This window comes from Notothenia rossii (assembly GCF_949606895.1).
Source record: "Notothenia rossii genome assembly, chromosome: 2".
In the NCBI taxonomy this organism is placed as follows: domain Eukaryota; kingdom Metazoa; phylum Chordata; class Actinopteri; order Perciformes; family Nototheniidae; genus Notothenia; species Notothenia rossii.
In genome coordinates, this window is record NC_136904.1 from 51,041,135 (window position 1) to 51,060,862 (window position 19,728).

Genomic DNA, 19,728 nt, shown 5'->3' on the forward strand with positions numbered 1-19,728 from the left:
TTATTCCCTTCGACTTTGGGCAGTCCATCCTTGCTGGACCTCAACTGCCCCATTCTGAATACTGTTCTAAAAACTCATAGGTTAAGCTCCATTTTATACGGATTTCTCTTATAAGCACCACAGCTACTGTATATGTCTACTTTTTTATTCAGTTATTTGTACAAGTAATTCCCCTACTACTCTCAAAAGCCCTCCAGAAATGTTTGTGAAGATTGCAACCAGATCAGAGTCTTTTCCTTCTTATTTAACATGGCATCATATTCTTACCATTTATGACATTAACATTTATCAAATGTGTTTTATGTACAGCATACTTTCAGGTAAAGGGAACATTCACAGGTTCATTGTATGCTACTCATCAGATCTCCATTCCCCTGTGTCTCACTTCCCATCAGATTTAGGTGTACAAATATCTGGAATGGCTTTTCCCAAGTTACAAAATACTGCCCCTCTATGGAATGATACAAAGAATGTCTGAAAGATCATGTATCCACTGTTTGACAACTGCTTTTTCATTTTCCATATATACAAACATACTCAAATGTTTCATATTCTCATTTCCTAATGTTTTTTTCACATGTTATTTATTTATTTTTTAAAGTATTTGTTGTCCTTAACGTTTGCCATCATTATTGAATGTATAGTTTGTATATTGATCTTATGTTTTGTGTACAATTGTGATCTTTGACATTATTTAGGTGGAGGCTCCAAGTAAGCCTGGTAGGTTTTCTGGCTCTTCCTGCACTGTTTTTAATTTGTTATATGTTTCTGTGTTTTTAAATTGTGCAAAAACAATCAAATAAAAAAGTGTAACAATAAATGTATTAGCCTGCTGAGGCTAAATATGAAACTGGTTCCCATTCCCCATCTGATGGCGAATGGAAGAGTCCTGGCTGATCTGAGCGCTGCAGTGTCTCCTCCTGTTTGGAGGACAGAACATGACATAAGTATAAAAAAATAAATGTGTAAATAAATGTATGAAGAAATACAGGAATGTGTAAATAAATGTATGAAGAAATACAGGAATACATAAATAAATACGGAAATAAATAAATACAGGAATAAATAAATAAATACAGGAATAAATAAATACAGGAATAAATAAATGAGGAAATAAATACATAAATAAATAAATGTGGAAATAAATACACAAATACATAAATAAATACAGGGATAAATAAATACAGGAATAAATAAATGACGAAATAAATACAGGAATAAATAAATGAGGAAATAAATACAGAAATAAATAAACGTGGAAATAAATACACGAATAAATAAATAAATCAATAAATGCATAAATAAATACATGAATGTATAAATAAATAAATAAAAGTTGAAAGTAAAACAGAACACACGTTATTATATATCTTTAATATATTTCTACATTTACGGTCACTTACATTTATGTATTTCTGTGTCCGTAAGCTAATGAAGTGGGCGGTCCTAACCTCAGTCTGAAGCATGATTGGTTACAGGAGTGTGATCATTTCGGGCAGATTGGGCTCTACTTCTAACGCCTGGATGACAGCGCTGATTCGAATGCAGGAGGAGCATTACTGTTTAGCCCTTATCTTTATACATCCATGGTTTATCCACAGTTGTAATTGTTGACAATTCAAATGTACTCAGGTTTATTTATGGTTATTGGTTTAAGAGCCATTGGAGATCATTGGAGATCCTTAGCGGACCATTTAGAGAATGGAAAACCAAAAGACTCTGTCCAGTTTAGTGTGGAACGATGTATAGAGGACTTGCCCCCACATGTTATTGAAGCACACGTTCGTCACTGCGGTCACCTCAGCCGTCTCTCGCGTTTGCTTGGTCAAATCTCTTCATTTTTGAGTGCACAAGTTATCACGCCTTTACGGTAATCGCTGAGAAGTGGCTCTGACGCTAGTACAAGAGTAAAATATTGCATGTTTTTTTTGCTGTGACAGAGCGATACAAATCATTTTTACCATAAGTTCTTAATAAAACGGACACTGTTGGAGGCAGTCCTAGTTTGACTGCTACCAACAATAAAATGAAGTACTTTTTGGGTAATACTCTCAAATTCTCCTCCTGAGAACAAAATCATGCCACAGAAATGATCACACTCCTGTAACCAATCATGCTTCAGACTGAGGTTAGGACCGCCCACTTCATTAGCATACGGACACAGAAATACATGAATAAATAAATGTAAGTGACCGTAAATGTAGAAATATATTAAAGATATATAATAACGTGTGTTCTGTTTTATTTTCGACTTTTATTTATTTATTTATACATTCAATTATTTATTTCCATATTTATGTATGCATTTATTCTTTTATTTATTTATTTGTGTATTTATTTCCACATTTATTTATTTGTGTATTTATTTCCTCATTTATTTATTTCTGTATTTATTTCCTCATTTATTTATTTCTGTATTTATTTTCTCATTTATTTACACCTGTATTTATTTATTTATTTCCGTATTTATTTATGTATTCCTTTATTTATTCATGCATTTATTTACACATTTATTTATTTATACTTATGTCATGTTCCGTCCTCCATACTCCTGCTCCAACTCAGCACTAACCCCAGCTGACAGCCCTGCTGCTCCGCCCTAACATCAGCCCTGACATCAGCCCGGACAGATGTTGCAGCTTTCTCTCTGCAGAGGTGTGGATATCATTAGGAATGTTGTGTTGATGAAACCCAGGCTGACAGGCATCACATTGGCTGCTGTTGCCATGGGGTTTGCCTTGCTTGACCCACCAACACATGACCATCTGAAGAGGCCAACATCAACAAGCTTGTCAATTACTCTACTGCAGTAGCGAGCCGTGACTTTTATACCTACGCCCTCTGACCCCCCCCCCCCCTTCCCTCGAAAAAAAAAAGAAGGAAAAAAAAGAGTTATTACGTCAGCGACCCTCTACCACACAAACCAACACCTGTAAATAACCCAATGTGTGTTTTTTGAAATTGAAAAGGATATTGCATTGTGTTTGTTACTTTCGTTGCAGTTGTATATATGTCTTAAGTGTAATTTGGCTTGGCTTCCTAGTTTGTATGGACATGCTTTTATTTTGAAGGAGAATTTACGCTGTTGACAGGAAGTTGTTGTTGCTAAGGAAATCTTGACCCGTTGTTATAACACACATGCAGCTTCCCAGCGGCGAAACTTGTCATTAAGTCTGCGATAATAAAGCCCACCCATTTAGAGGGAAGATATGATTGGTCAATTGTACTGTCATTTGACATTACTTTCTCGTTGAGTTACTATAGCAGGCCCTCTGTGAACTTACAGAGGGACCACCAAGCTCTCCCGTCTTCACAGTAACGGCCCCTACACACGGCAGCGTGCGTTGCCGCTTCAACGCTTCTGCCCATTCACTTTGAATGGGGTTACGTCACGATTCGCCGAACTGCATTGTGGGAGCAAAGCGTAGCTTCTCTCACGGTGCTCGCTGCAAAAGTAGAGCAATGTTCTACTTTTGCCGCCTCGACGGAGGCGTCAGCCAATCGAATCATATGCTAGTACAAGCTCTAGCCAATCAAACCGCGTGCTTGTGTGTCTGGGGCGGGAGATTCATGTGATTGGTTGTGGTCGAGTTTCACCCCCCCCGCCGGCAAGCGACAATGCACGCCGCCGTGTATAGGGGCCGTAACTCGCAGAGACGAGCTTCTTTCATTTAACCCTTCACATTCCAACAGAAATTGAACAGGCAGATTTGAAGGATTTATTTCTTTGGAAATGTTATTTTAAATACAATTAAATCAAGTTATTTTTGGTAAAACTAATGAAAAATACAACACATATATATTTTTAAAATATAAAAACAAAATGTTTTAATTTGTTTTAAATATTATTTTGTAGAATATCTTACATCTTACTGACTACTCGCCACTGCTCTACCGTACATTTCACCTGCTCTTTGCTGTAGGCTACACCAGGAAGCAGTTTTCTCTTCTCCTGTGCAATGATGCAGGTTATAGAGAGGCGAAGTCCCTCCCCTTCCGGGAGCCTCCATGGGACCCCGGAAGCGGAAAATTATACATTGAATTCAATGGAGAGAGAAAACGTATATTTTGATCCCGTTTGAATTGTGCCACGAATGACACATATGATGTTTGTCAATTTAAAAGAACATTTTGCAAGTCAAAAAAATTAAAATGTGTCGTAAAACTGTGAAGTAACACATTTTTTTATGTTAAGCCGCTCAGTGAACTACATGTCTCTGGTCCCGCACAATACGCGTCACCAACACAAAGATGACCGTCACGTTGGAACATTTCACCTCATTCTTTCAGAATGAGAATACAAGTATAAAACGAGGTGAAAATCACTACAAGTCTGGGCCCGTTGAGAGCTGTACATACACGAAAGGGGAATTAGTCGGTTCTGTAAGAGCCAGCATGCGGGACCGGCTTTACAAGGTTTCGGTGAGTAACATGAGTGCAATGTTTAACGTTAATGTCAGTCAATAAGGAGGAGAATGAAAAAGAAGATGATGAACCACAGACCCGGCATATAATGACTGCAGTGTGCAGGGCTGTGTTAATTTATGTTACTGTTATCAATAGCATTAGTTGACTGAGAAAACCGTCAAGAAAAAAAGTTTAGCAATGTTACGAGTCGACTAGCATAATATGAACCACGGCTGTGATTGACAACCTGGACAGCCAGTCAGAAGCTAGAATGCCAACCTAGAGAGCCAATCAGAACCTAGAACGGGTGTACTGTATACGGGTGTGTATGCTGTGGATAACATTAGTGTTCACAAGAACAAGGTATACTCCCGTGTTTTGTTTTAGTTGCTCTTCAGATTGAAGCGGCCAGTTTTATATCGACTGTATGTGTGATCTCCTTTTTACATCTCGTTGTGTCATTTGAGTTTATTTGCTGTGTGTAGATTCAAGGATTTTGGTTATCTTGTCAATTTGTTTGGTTATCTAGGCACAGCTGTGTGTGACTCCCTCTGGTACACTGGTATGTGTTTTCCTAATGTAGAGAGCATTGATTAATTCATAAACTACACACTGAGTCTAGATCCTGACCAAATCCTTTTTTGTTGATCAAATGTTTTTCAAAAATGTAATACACATTTTAAAAAAAATACAATGTACAATCACAACCAATACAACACAAATTACAAAAACTTCAGAAAAAACAAACAATAACAACAATCAGACAAGAGGACAAAACAATGGAAAAATAAACCCTCCCACCCCCAGATCTGGACCATCCTTGTATTGCTCATTCAATCTATTATAGCATGTTAACAAACATGGTACTTACTTTATTTGTACAGATCTACATGGGAGAGGATGGCGCGATGCAGAGCGCTGTCTGTGGTTGTGCACGGGGGATGTACAAATGCAGCCACGCTGCAGCATTGGCAATATTTGCCATGTGGCAGATCAGCTCCACAGAAGTTGAGTGCCAGTGGAGGAAGCCTGGCACTTCAAAAGTAGTCCAGCCGGTGTCTCAACTCTACCAACAGCAAGAGGAGACATACAACCCACTGGCCAGAGACATCGCCACTGAGGAAGTAGACTGGTTTAGGTCTGCACTGAGGGGCGCAGCGTGGCATGGCATGGCTTTTGTCACCTGAGCCAGAGCTGCAGCCTCAACATCAGGCCATTTTCAACGTGCCGGAGCTGGTGAAGGAGCATGGGGGTCGGGGGCTTGAGGCAATTCTTGCCTCAATGCGACTGAGCAGAGACCATTAAGCTGCCATCCAGACAGCCACCGTAGGACAGCAGACAAATCCTCAGTGGCAGTTACACAGGCAGGGCAGGTTGACAGCCAGCAATTTTGGTGCTGTGCTGAGGTCGGGACTTTCATCCACTCCATGCGCGTCCCTCATGAAGAGGGTGCTTGGGGGGTACAATTTAGACGGAGTCATGGCTGTCAACTGGGGAGTTGTAAACGAGGTGTGTTTGGCCTTTTAAGTGTGACACATATGTAGTGATAAATGCTTCACCAGACCACTGTTCCTAAATAAAAAAAGTTTTCTGCATTGTCAGTCATTTTTTCCAAATAATTACCAATATTTCACAAATTCTTCATGTCAACTTAAGAGCACAGCTTTGTGTCAGCTTTGCTTGGTTCATCTTACTGGGGGGCAGCTACATGGATGTCGGTGCAGTCCACAATCATTTTGCAGTTGAAGGCAGAATGAATTTATTATTGACTCAGAATGAAGCACAACTTCATGTCATACAATACATTGACTTTATTTGTAATTGTGTAAAAAAATAAAGCATTTATTAGCAAGCAGGACCTGCAGGAACAGAGAACGGTGATGGATGGAGCTGGGAAGAGAGAAGAATAAAGAAAACAGATCAACTTTATTATCGGATATTAATTCAATTTCAAAACAAGTTGCCGCTCCTACAGTTTTCTAGTATGTAAAGATGATTTCACATGACCTATGCAAAATATCACACTCAATACATGTGTCTCTCTGGGGGGTGCATTGTGCCTTTGATGTATATACATAATATACCATAACCAAATACTATTACGTACAGTGGAAATCAGGTTGCCAGAGCAGGTCAGTGTGCATGTTCCTCAGGGTCTCAGCAGTTACAGGTGAGGTAAAGACAATAAGAGAAAAAGGTCAGTAACAACACTTTAAAGTAACAACACTGAATAATTATCTATTTTAATAATTTTTTCTCAGTAATCACTCAACTACTGTCTTTCCAACAAACAGCTTGACTCACCCTCACTGTCATCACAATGACACATGTCCAGAAGAATGTCATGCAAAGCTCCCTGCCTGCCTGCCTTCCTTCGACTCTCCCTGAACTGCTTCCTTAGCACCCGGTGGAGGGCGCAGTAGGCTACTCTTCAAATGTTTCACGAAATACTTACCATGATGACTACTCTTACTGTTTAACATTTTGGTGTACTTCATGTAATAAAATAATAACTTCATGGTAAGGCTACTAAAAATGACAAGGCTAAGTAATGTAATGCTAACTAACGTGCTCGCTACTCGTCGCTACTAGCTAGGTAGCCAACTTGACTATGTTCCATGCACAACATGTATATTACCTATGATATTACCTGATATGTCTGATCCAGCGACTCCTGGTCCTTTCATAAGACGGGAAGCGATAGAACGAGCAAGTGGTATGATCACTTTTGTGATTACAACATGGTACAAAAGCACACAGGCATCTTGTAAAAGTGAATTTATTGGAACAATCTCTTATATTTCTTGGAGGGAATAAATCAGTTATGAAATCTTCTTTTTCGCTTTAATTACGAGTCGCAACCACTTGGAGCATTATCGCCTGTGACATCACATGCGCGACCCAGAATGGGATTTGGGATTTGTAGTCTTTGTAGTCGCATTTTTTTCATCGTCTTATATTTCAACAGTTTTACGACAAAATGTGACTTTTTTGACATGGAAATGATTGTTTAAGATTGACAAACATCATATGTGTAGTTCGTGGCACAATTCAAACGGGATCAAAAGATACGTTTTCTCTCTCCATTGAATTCAATGTATAATTTTTCGCTTCCGGGGTCCCATGGACCGGAAGTAGATGGGCGTGACTTCGCCTCTCTATAACAATATGTTATTGTGTTACCCATATCTGTTTTATTTATACTCCATCCAAATGTGTTCAACTGACACATTTTCTTTGAGGAAGTGACAGAAACCCACAATTATAATTTCTTAATGTAGCATTATGGGCATACTTGTCAACCCTCACGATTTTCGCGGGAGGCTCCCGATTTCATTGCCCTCTCCCGGTTTCCTCCCGGGGTCATATTTCTCCCGCATTTCTCCCGATTTCTGACAAAATCAGATTTACTCAGGACTGTTTCCACTCGGACTTTAATACAGCTACAGCATTGTTTGGTTTCCATGGTAACACGTCTCTTTAGTAGCGCGTGCAACTGAAAGTCTGAGAGGGTGAGGCAGATAGTCACAGAAAACAGAACAAGAATCGACAACTGCTCACTCCTTTCCTGCACACATATGCTCCATCAAGGATGGTGCTACAGGCCGCAAGGCATTGCACTTAGAACTTGTAAACTGTGTTCGTTATTCTCCCTGAAGAAACACACTCCTCAATGTCAGTTTCGGTGATTTATTGACAAGGATGACGACACCCTAAAACAGAATAATGCAGCAAGATAAGCTGACAAAGTATTACATCCATGCAATTCAATCAACACAAATATATACCACGAAACAGAGTATAGTAGTATAATAGTATAATATATATATAGTATAATATATGGTATAATATAATAGTGGAAACAGTCTTACATGAATGAGTGGACGAACGTCTCAACTCGAGGCGGAGTGCATGAACAATGTTTGAACTAAAATGGCCGCTCGGCACTTCCGGGTCAGAGCACGGCATAACCGGGCAGCGACAGCAGTGACACTGCCCTCTAGTGGCCGGCGATAAACTCTTCATCCCCCCCAGACCGGAAAGCTATGGGCCGGAATAGGTTAACGGTCTATATCCCGTATCCAGCTGCCAGACTCGGGCTCGTAACGTGCAGGCGGCCTCCTCAAGCGGCCCGGCCGAGTCGGCTGGGGCAGCGTCGGCGGCGACTGCGGCACCGGGAGCGGTGCACCCAGGAAGGCACCCGTAGGAACAGCGAGGTCAGAAGTCGCCCCATCAGCAGGCGTCGGTGGGGAAGCGCCAATAGCCGAGTCGCGGGGCCCGACAGCCGGCCGCTGAGCAATCCCCTGGGGCGTCGCCCAGCCCGGGTGGATAGGTGGGGGCTGATGACCCAGGGCAGCGGGCGGCGGCGACGGCGCAGCCGACTGCTCGCGGGCGCAGGGTGTGGCCGGCGTGTAGGCACGGAGGAACCGCCGGTTGCGCAGTGTCAGACGTCCCGAACCGTCAACCCTGACCCTATTTAGGGGCAATGGATGTCCACTTGCGGGAGACGACAGACAGTGGTGCGGTTAGCCAAAGTGACAATGGATGTCCACTTGCGGGAGACGACAGACAGTGGTGCGGTTAGCCAAAGTGACAGACCTAATGTTAGACCAATTTACAGGCAATGGACGTCCACTCTCGGGAGAGAGACCTCCAGCATGTGTCCCTGACATGGAGACTCTGTTTATTTCACTCATCCAGGACAGAGACCGGGGAAATCTCCTCTCTGTGGCCCCTCCAAGACCCCCAAAGGACGGACCACAGACCTCCAGCATGTGTCCCTGACATGGGCACCTCCATAACCTTGCACACCGTGAGTCCCCGGACTCCCGGACTTAAGCACTCCCCCACGGACTAAACCCAGATGTTCACACCCTACAGAACTCCATGCCCCTGGTTAACCTAAAGGGGGTGGATTTTGCGGTGCTTTACCGTCGGCACATCGGTATCCATATTCGGCCTTATTCACGGCACCACCACCCCTTCTGTGGAGGATATTCTCATGCTCCTGGTAACCCTTTAAATAGTCTGATACTGTCAGGGCTCATCACCGCACTTTACAAGCCATAAATAATGTTTAAATGGTCGGGGAAAGTGTTTTTAAACGTCTGGAAGAGAGTTGTAGCCTGTCATTTTGCAGGATATCATTTAACATGTAACCTCTCCTGGAAATGCACAGAATATGTCCATTTCCAGGAGAGGTTCCATGTTAAATTATATCCTGCAAAATGACAGGCTATAAGCCAGGAACAAGTGTTTGAAAGGCGGGGAAAAGTTGTTTAAAATAGTCGGAAAAGTGTTTTTAAACGTCTGGAAGAGAGTTGTTGCCTGTCATTTTGCAGGATATAATTTAACATGGAACCTCTCCTGGAAATGCGCAGAGTATGTCCATTTCCAGGAGAGGTTCCATGTTAAATTATATCCTGCAAAATGACAGGCTATAAGCCAGGAAAAAGTGTTTGAAAGGCGGGGAAAAGTTGTTTAAAATAGTCGGAAAAGTGTTTTTAAACGTCTGGAAGAGAGTTGTTGCCTGTCATTTTGCAAGATATAATTTAACATGGAACCTCTCCTGGAAATGCGCAGAGTATGTCCATTTCCAGGAGAGGTTCCATGTTAAATTATATCCTGCAAAATGACAGGCTATAAGCCAGGAAAAAGTGTTTGAAAGGCGGGGAAAAGTTGTTTAAAATAGTCGGAAAAGTGTTTTTAAACGTCTGGAAGAGAGTTGTTGCCTGTCATTTTGCAGGATATAATTTAACATGGAACCTCTCCTGGAAATGCGCAGAGTATGTCCATTTCCAGGAGAGGTTCCATGTTAAATTATATCCTGCAAAATGACAGGCTATAAGCCAGGAAAAAGTGTTTGAAAGGCGGGGAAAAGTTGTTTAAAATAGTCGGAAAAGTGTTTTTAAACGTCTGGAAGAGAGTTGTTGCCTGTCATTTTGCAGGATATAATTTAACATGGAACCTCTCCTGGAAATGCGCAGAGTATGTCCATTTCCAGGAGAGGTTCCATGTTAAATTATATCCTGCAAAATGACAGGCTATAAGCCAGGAAAAAGTGTTTGAAAGGCGGGGAAAAGTTGTTTAAAATAGTCTGATACCTCCAGGGCGCATCACCGCATTTTACAAGCCAGGGAAGGTGTCGGAATCCTGGGTAAACATTGTTTAAATAGTCTGACACCTGGCACTGTATTTGCCCCTGGGAGAGGTTCCATGTTAAATTATATCCTGCAAAATGACAGGCTATAAGCCAGGAAAAAGTGTTTGAAAGGCGGGGAAAAGTTGTTTAAAATAGTCTGATACCTCCAGGGCGCATCACCGCATTTTACAAGCCAGGGAAGGTGTCGGAATCCTGGGTAAACATTGTTTAAATAGTCTGACACCTGGCACTGTATTTGCCCCTGGGAGAGGTTCCATGTTAAATTATATCCTGCAAAATGACAGGCTATAAGCCAGGAAAAAGTGTTTGAAAGGCGGGGAAAAGTTGTTTAAAATAGTCTGATACCTCCAGGGCGCATCACCGCATTTTACAAGCCAGGGAAGGTGTCGGAATCCTGGGTAAACATTGTTTAAATAGTCTGACACCTGGCACTGTATTTGCCCCTGGGAGAGGTTCCATGTTAAATTATATCCTGCAAAATGACAGGCTATAAGCCAGGAAAAAGTGTTTGAAAGGCGGGGAAAAGTTGTTTAAAATAGTCTGATACCTCCAGGGCGCATCACCGCATTTTACAAGCCAGGGAAGGTGTCGGAATCCTGGGTAAACATTGTTTAAATAGTCTGACACCTGGCACTGTATTTGCCCCTGGGAGAGGTTCCATGTTAAATTATATCCTGCAAAATGACAGGCTATAAGCCAGGAAAAAGTGTTTGAAAGGCGGGGGAAAGTTGTTTAAAATAGTCTGATACCTCCAGGGCGCATCACCGCATTTTACAAGCCAGGGAAGGTGTCGGAATCCTGGGTAAACATTGTTTAAATAGTCTGACACCTGGCACTGTATTTGCCCCTGGGAGAGGTTCCATGTTAAATTATATCCTGCAAAATGACAGGCTATAAGCCAGGAAAAAGTGTTTGAAAGGCGGGGAAAAGTTGTTTAAAATAGTCTGATACCTCCAGGGCGCATCACCGCATTTTACAAGCCAGGGAAGGTGTCGGAATCCTGGGTAAACATTGTTTAAATAGTCTGACACCTGGCACTGTATTTGCCCCTGGGAAACGTCAAGGTTATATTCATGTTTTATTATTTATTTAATAATCACATGATTTTTACAAAAACAGTATACACAGTATACATATATACAATAATAATAATAATAATAATATAACAATATACATAATAAAAACATGAAAAGTGGTGAAAATGAGAAAATGTATCCGAAAATAGTGCCTCCTAATGCGGGCATGTGGACAGTAGCCACAGACTCACAGGCACACACACACATGCAGAGATCCAGGGGGCGGAGCACATGGCTTTTTTTACCCAGAAATAAGTCTATGAGAGGCGGGGAGACTCAGAGGACAGGCTGCGTCACCTCACTTTGTAACCCAGGAAAAGAGCAGGAATTCTGGCTGCGTGAGTGTTAAAAGTGCATTCATCTGTGTTAATCCGACAGCCGCAGAGGTGCTGACGCAAAGCAGGCGGAACAAATTGATTATTTGAACCAGGAATAAATGTTTGCAAGGCAGGGAAAGTGTTCCTGCAGCCCCTCCATAACGGTAATAATGATTAGAAATGATTTCCAGGGCAGAAAGCGTTTTTTAAATGTGGAAAAAAATATGTTAAACTGTTTAAAAAGCACAAAGTGATTTGAGTGCAGTTCTCATGTGTCCCCACAGGAGGGCGCGTCGTCCCAGGGAGCACAGTGCATGGTGACAAGGTACGATTTATACCCTAAAATAGCATGCTAAGTGTGGGTGGATTAGTTTCAAAGCATGCACACTCTGCTCGTGTCAGACTTCCATCAAATAGACCGGGGAAAACACCTCTCATTAGCCCCTCAAAGACCACCAAAGGACGGACTAAGCAGCTCCAGCACGGCTCCCTCACATGGAGCTCAGGTTATTTCATACCTCCAGGAGAGGGACCGGGAAAACCACCTCTCTGTAGCCCCTGACAGAGCCCCAAAGGACGGACTAAGGACCTCCGGCAACAGTGGCACTTCCATAACCTCGTGCACCGTGAGACCCCGGGCCCCCGGACTTAAGCACTCCCCCACGGACTAAACCCAGATGTTCACACCCTGCAGAATCTCATGCCCCTGGTCACCTTTAAGGGGGGGTGGATTTTGCGGTGCTTTACCGTCCGAACACAAGCATCAATATTCGTCCTCCTTCACAGCAGCAGCAGCAGCAGCAGCAGCAGCAGCAGCAGCAGCAGCAGCAGCAGCACCTGCCCTGCTGCACTTCCATAACCTCGTGCACCGTGAGACCCCGGGCCCCCGGACTTAAGCACTCCCCCACGGACTAAACCCAGATGTTCACACCCTGCAGAATCTCATGCCCCTGGTCACCTTTAAGGGGGGGTGGATTTTGCGGTGCTTTACCGTCCGAACACAAGCATCAATATTCGTCCTCCTTCACAGCAGCAGCAGCAGCAGCAGCATCAGCAGCAGCAGCACCTGCCCTGCTGGAGGTTCACACTTTAACTTATTTGTATTCGTTTTTTTTTGTTCCCCTCCTCTGCCTTACACATCCTCCCACGCTCGAGCACTCCTCACTCGGACTAAACCCCTCCATGCACACCGCCAGAACCAGAACCTCACGCCCCTGGTGACCTTAAAGGTGTTTGTCTTTGTTTGTTTTTGTACTCCACATAGACAGGCAGGTGTTCAGCACCACGGACAGAGCGGGCCCGCTGCTGCTGCTGCTGCTGGAAGGTGGAACACTTTGAGTCTTTTTATTTTCTCTTTTCTCCCTGCTCCTGCACACACCTTTTGTTCCCCTCCTCTGCATTACACATCCTCCCACGCTCGAGCACTCCTCACTCGGACTAGACCCAGATGTTCACACCCTACAGAACTTCATGCCCCTGGTTACCCTAAAGGGGTGGATTTTGCGGTGCTTTACCGTCCGCACATCGGCATACATATTCGGCCTTATTCATGACACTACCACCCCTTCTTTGGAGGATATTGCAGGATATAATTTAACATGGAACCTCTCCTGGAAATGCACAGAGTATGTCCATTTCCAGGAGAGGTTACATGTTAAATTATATCCTGCAAAATGACAGGCACTGTATTTGCCCCTGGGAACCTTCAAGGTTATACTAATGTTTTTTTTTATTTTTTATTTAATTATCACACCACTTTTACAAAAACATTATACAAAATAAACATAATAACAACATGATTAACAGGGGCCTGGGGGCCATATTAGCCGTCTAACTTGTACAGTGCACCGGGGGAAAAAGGTTGAGTCCACGGCCCCTTTCCCCTCATCAGGAGTACCAATCGGTCCTGAAGAAGAGGTATCGCTGCTCTCCGCCCCTGAATCCTCTTCGGAGGTAGCTGACGGTGGTAGACCTCCTTCTGATGATGATGCTGCTGCAGCTGCTGCCGCCGCCCTGAACATGGAGCGGATCTTCAATGCCTCCTTTATTCCAGGCGTATTCGCGTAGAACCGGTCTGCAGTGCTTACGTCGTGGCACATAAACCTAGCCAGAATCGACCTGCTTTCTGGATCTTGGTGATGCTTGATATTGTCAGCCAGGGCAGTGCGCAAGATGGTGAAGGTGACGGCTGTTTCTAGCCCAGCATCAGCCCAAGCCCTCTTCAAGTGAGCGTTCAGGTTCTTGGAAGCCTGCTTCCCCGATGTGAAAAGGAAGAATTCATTCTGAGGACCCGACAAGCCCTCTTTTATCCCCATCCACCGCATGACCCAGCTAAACTCCTTTATTGTAAGCACCAGCTGTGCTTCACCAAATGTCTTGGCAGTCTTGTGATCCTGCACGTGGATGATGTAGCCCTCAGCAGTGCCCCTTCTGTCCGCCTCAAAGACCTCCATGTTGGTCATGTTTGCATACACACCCGGACGGTGGCCATACAGGAGGCTCCAATGGAGGGTTAGATAGCCATATAGCAGGTACTGGGTGATTGAGGTCGGATTGCTAGCCATCAGGTCAAGGAGATCAGGGATGCGCTTCTCAGCGGCCGCCATGGCGGCGAGAAGCTCCGCCTGGCTCGGCAGACGATCCAGCTTGTCCCTCTTCACCTTAAACTGGTGGAGAGTGACAGACTTTTTCAAATCGTTAATGTTGGCTTTCACCTCTCTGATGATGTTGGTCATATCAGACTGGGTGAGCCTGCACCCCCGGAGCTTTGATGCAGACAAGTACCTCAGGAAATGGTTCACAGTCTTCAGGAACAACAGCGATGTTGTGACTGTCCGGCCCGACTCTGAAATATACTTGCTCCAGCCACGGACCCTCTTTGTGTCTTTTAGAAACAGCCAGTCTGACAGCCGGTCAAAACGATGGGCCATGAATACTATGAAGTTCTTTATCCGGCTGACATTGGACATACAATTCTCTTTCCGTTTTACTGTCGGTGCAAGACCCTCACAATGACCTCTGTATGTCTGAATGTACGTCTCCATGCTTTTAGGCAACGTGATTTCACGCATGGTATTCCGCAGTCCCTTCCCAGTGCACCATTGATTTTGGGAAGAGGGCCAGTCCTTAGCCAGATTAGCTTTCAGCTTATTGGAGACAGACGCACGGGTCTTCTGGCATACAGGGGTCTCACTACAGGAGGCTTCTACGGACCGCATGACAGTCTGCATCGGGGTCTTGCTTCCGGAGGCTTCTGGGGACCGCATCACAGACTTGAGAGGGATCTCACTCGCAGAGGCTTCTATGGACCGCATGACAGTCTTCACTGGGGTCTCACTACCGGAGGCTTCTGGGGACCACATGACAGTCTTCACTGGGGTCTTGCTTCCGGAGGCTTCTGGGGACCGCATCACAGACTTGAGAGGGGTCTCTCTACCGGAGGCTTTGTCGGACCGCATGACAGTCTTCACCGGGGTCTTGCTTCCGGAGGCTTCTGGGGACCGCATGACAGTCTTCACCGGGGTCTCACTACCGGAGACTTTGTCGGACCGCATGACAGTCTTCACCGGGGTCTTGCTTCCGGAGGCTTCTGGGGACCGCATCACAGACTTGAGGGGGGTCTCACTCGCAGAGGCTTCTATGGACCGCATGACAGTCTTCACCGGGGTCTTGAGAGGGGTATTGCTGCCGGAGGCTACTGAGTTCATGTCGGGGGTACTTGGGATTGCTACGCCCTTAAATCGTATACATTCTTCGTCTTCCTCAAGCAGAGCAGCAGTGGCATTCTGCTTCCTGGGTTTTAGACCCTGTTTTAGCCTGGAGCGCAGGGTCCTCACCTCATCAATGAGGGCATCCTTCTGAGCCCTCAATGCCACATTGTCCAGCCTCACCTGCATGCAGTCCTCTTCGTCACACTCGGTATGTGGGGAGAAGGGTGGAGGGTGCACCGGGTATTCCTCCTCATTGTCTATATCCAATGATGTAGCCATTCCAATGATGGGATTAGTCTCTCGGAGGTCATGGAGCAACTGCAGGGCCACACTATGCTTCAGCCTTGCCATGACCTGATGTGCCTCATCTCGGGAGAACTCAGGGTGGTCACGAGTTACATGACGGTGTAGTTTCCTCCCAGCATACGAACACCCTGTTATGGGACAGGGTTTGGTCCGAACATTTATTCTACCACTGGCCATTTTAAGAATGATGCCTCTTTCATCCAGGTTCCGCACTGCATGTTTGTGCTTAAGGTGCTTATTCAAAGCCAGATAGCGGAGGCTGCACACCGGGCATTGGGTCAACATCCTTCCAAAAACACACACAATGAATTCTATTTAAATGGTTTTCTGTTTCTCCGTTTATATGCGTTAGCCAACTGCTGATTGCAACCATGGGTCCGATGCTTCAATGCAGGGAACACGGACCAAGGGGAGGACTTGGGTTACCACCTGGTTAAAATGGTCCCACCTCCGCACCAACGCGACTGGCGATGGGTCCGATACATTGATTGTTTTTTGTTTCATGGTTCTGCCACGAACTCACAAGACAGTTTTGGGTACAAAACGTGGGGGTAACAGTACCTCCGGGCGCTCCGTCCCGCTCCGGCTTTCGCCGCAGCGGGGGGAGGAGGCATTGAACCCCTCGCACCTGCCCCCGGAGGAGGCAGGGGAGTCAGGTACCCGGAGGCGCACGGTGGACGGCCAGGGCGAGACCGCCACACCGCACTGGAGTCAGAGTTCCGAGTTTTTCGAGCCAGGTCCCGGTGAAACGCAGTACGGAGCACCCGGCAGGAACCTCCAGCAGACCCCCCCGCGCGGTTCCCTCGTCCCTCGGAAGAGGCGGAGAGGTGGGTGTTTTTCATCTGCTGGCGGACTGCCGGGGAGAACGTGCTGCTCGGGAGCCAGGCTCAGAGTTAGTGGAAGTGAGAGCCCGTGCACCTGCCTTTTACAGCAGGCACGCGCTGGTTTCGGGGTGGGGAGAGAAGGTAGATGCAGAGGCTGCAGAAACAGCCAGAGCCTTTCCCCTCTAACACACCCCTCATTTGGTTCATGAGCACTGGGCAGAGTCCCCTGTCAACTCTCCTTATATTCCTCCGGAGACCAGTTGGGAAATGGCAGCATCCCACTTCACCTGGTAGACCAATATCGTTAAATGAGCTCAGTAATGTACTGCACAACATCACATGGGTAAAATGAGCTATATCATGCACTGCAAAATCACATTTGGTTTATTTCCAAAAAGCCTGGAAAAAACACATATCCATCATGTCCTGTAAAATATCATTCTTTGTTTATGTCCGCTCCAGGATTACCCGTAGTTTGGATGAACCGACCGCCAAGCACCGGAAGCTGGACCCGGGGAGGAGGCCCTCCGATGGCGGGTCAAAGTTGATGATACCGCAGCTGGCTGGACACTAACCGTAGAAGAACACCTGGGCGGGACCAGGCATGTCCCTCTTTGCAGACAAGCATATGTGCTCCCAGGAGCAGAGTCAATCCCACAGTTTGGAGGAACCGACCGCCAAGCACCGGAAGCTGGACCCGGGGAGGAGGCCCTCCGATGGCGGGTCAAATTTGATGATACCGCAGCTGGCTGGACACTAGCTGTAGAAGAACACCTGGGCGGGACCAGGCATGTCCCTCTTTGCAGACAAGCATATGTGCTCCCAGGAGCAGAGTCAATCCCACAGTTTGGAGGAACCGACCGCCAAGCACCGGAAGCTGGACCCGGGGAGGAGGCCCTCCGATGGCGGGTCAAAGTTGATGATACCGCAGCTGGCTGGACACTAACCGTAGAAGAACACCTGGGCGGGACCAGGCATGTCCCTCTTTGCAGACAAGCATATGTGCTCCCAGGAGCAGAGTCAATCCCACAGTTTGGAGGAACCGACCGCCAAGCACCGGAAGCTGGACCCGGGGAGGAGGCCCTCCGATGGCGGGTCAAAGTTGATGATACCGCAGCTGGCTGGACACTAACCGTAGAAGAACACCTGGGCGGGACCAGGCATGTCCCTCTTTGCAGACAAGCATATGTGCTCCCAGGAGCAGAGTCAATCCCACAGTTTGGAGGAACCGACCGCCAAGCACCGGAAGCTGGACCCGGGGAGGAGGCCCTCCGATGGCGGGTCAAAGTTGATGATACCGCAGCTGGCTGGACACTAACCGTAGAAGAACACCTGGGCGGGACCAGGCATGTCCCTCTTTGCAGACAAGCATATGTGCTCCCAGGAGCAGAGTCAAACCCGCAGTTTGGAAGAACCGACCGCCAGAGCACCGGCACGAAGCCGGGCCGGCGGAGGCCTTCCGATGGCGGGTCACGTTTGCCATTCGATCAATGTCTTTGCAGACAAGCATATATGTGGTTGTTACGCAGGATCAAATAGGTAGTTTGATGAAGTAGGGTCCTGTGCCCGGAGCAAGGCCAATTGCTGAATGCCGCAGCCGACTAAGGCCGCTATGCCACAGTGGAGGATGAGAGAAACAGGTGTTTGTTTTGCATTCCGCGGCAAAGAGGGGAGGTGGAACTTCCACCCCGCTACGGAACCTGTGGTGGGACCCCTGAGTCAGACGGTTCGTCTTGGAAACGCTTCATATCGGTCGGCCTGGGAGGTAAGAGACACGCAGGGTAACGGACACGCAGGGTTACCCCCACGCAGCCCACGCAACACGGAGGAGGCAGGGGAGTCTGGTACCCGGAGGCGCATGGCCGCAACACCGCACTGGAGTCAGGGTTTCGAGTTTTTCGAGCCAGGTCCCAGTGAACGCAAGACTCCAGCAGGAGCCTCCAGCAGACCCCCCCGACGTTTCCCTCGTCCCTCCCGGCCATCAGAGTCGAACCCGCAGTTCGGAGGAACCGACCGCCAGAGCACCGGCACGAGGCCGGGCCGGCGGAGGCCCTCCGATGGCGGGTCGCGTTTGCCATTCGATCAGTGAGAAATCAGAAGAGGAAGGGGGAAGAAAAAAGACTAACTTGTCTTTTTGGAGAACCATCAAAAATGGGTGAAAATGAAAAAATGTATCCGAGAATAGTGCCCCATAAGGCGGGTAAAGTCCCCTGTCAACTCCCCTCACCTTCCTCCACACTCTGAAAAAGTCAGAGTTATTTTTTGGAGAACCATCAAAAATGGGTGAAAATGAAAAAATGTATCCGAGAATAGTGCCCCATAAGGCGGGTAAAGTCCCCTGTCAACTCCCCTCACCTTCCTCCACACTCTGAAAAAGTCAGAGTTATTTTTTGGAGAACCATCAAAAATGGGTGAAAATGAAAAAATGTATCCGAGAATAGTGCCCCATAAGGCGGGTAAAGTCCCCTGTCAACTCCCCTCACCTTCCTCCACACTCTGAAAAAGTCAGAGTTATTTTTTGGAGAACCATCAAAAATGGGTGAAAATGAAAAAATGTATCCGAGAATAGTGCCCCATAAGGCGGGTAAAGTCCCCTGTCAACTCCCCTCACCTTCCTCCACACTCTGAAAAAGTCAGAGTTATTTTTTGGAGAACCATCAAAAATGGGTGAAAATGAAAAAATGTATCCGAGAATAGTGCCCCATAAGGCGGGTAAAGTCCCCTGTCAACTCCCCTCACCTTCCTCCACACTCTGAAAAAGTCAGAGTTATTTTTTGGAGAACCATCAAAAATGGGTGAAAATGAAAAAATGTATCCGAGAATAGTGCCCCATAAGGCGGGTAAAGTCCCCTGTCAACTCCCCTCACCTTCCTCCACACTCTGAAAAAGTCAGTTATTTTTTGGAGAACCATCAAAAATGGGTGA

The 19,728-nt window shown here is 46.0% G+C and overlaps 2 long non-coding RNA genes across 2 annotated transcripts; one reads left to right on the forward strand and one right to left on the reverse strand.

Annotated features, from left to right (window-relative positions):
* The first annotated feature begins 4,123 nt into the window (after positions 1-4,123).
* Positions 4,124-6,002, forward strand: LOC307028914. The gene is made up of 2 exons (XR_013805149.1): positions 4,124-4,422; positions 5,292-6,002. It is a non-coding gene; the product is annotated as an uncharacterized lncRNA (long non-coding RNA).
* Positions 6,003-6,194: 192 nt separating this feature from the next.
* Positions 6,195-7,197, reverse strand: LOC307028913. Its single transcript, XR_013805148.1, has 2 exons — positions 6,515-7,197; positions 6,195-6,297 (listed from the first exon to the last, which is right to left on the reverse strand). It is a non-coding gene; the product is annotated as an uncharacterized lncRNA (long non-coding RNA).
* Between the last annotated feature and the right edge of the window lie 12,531 nt (positions 7,198-19,728).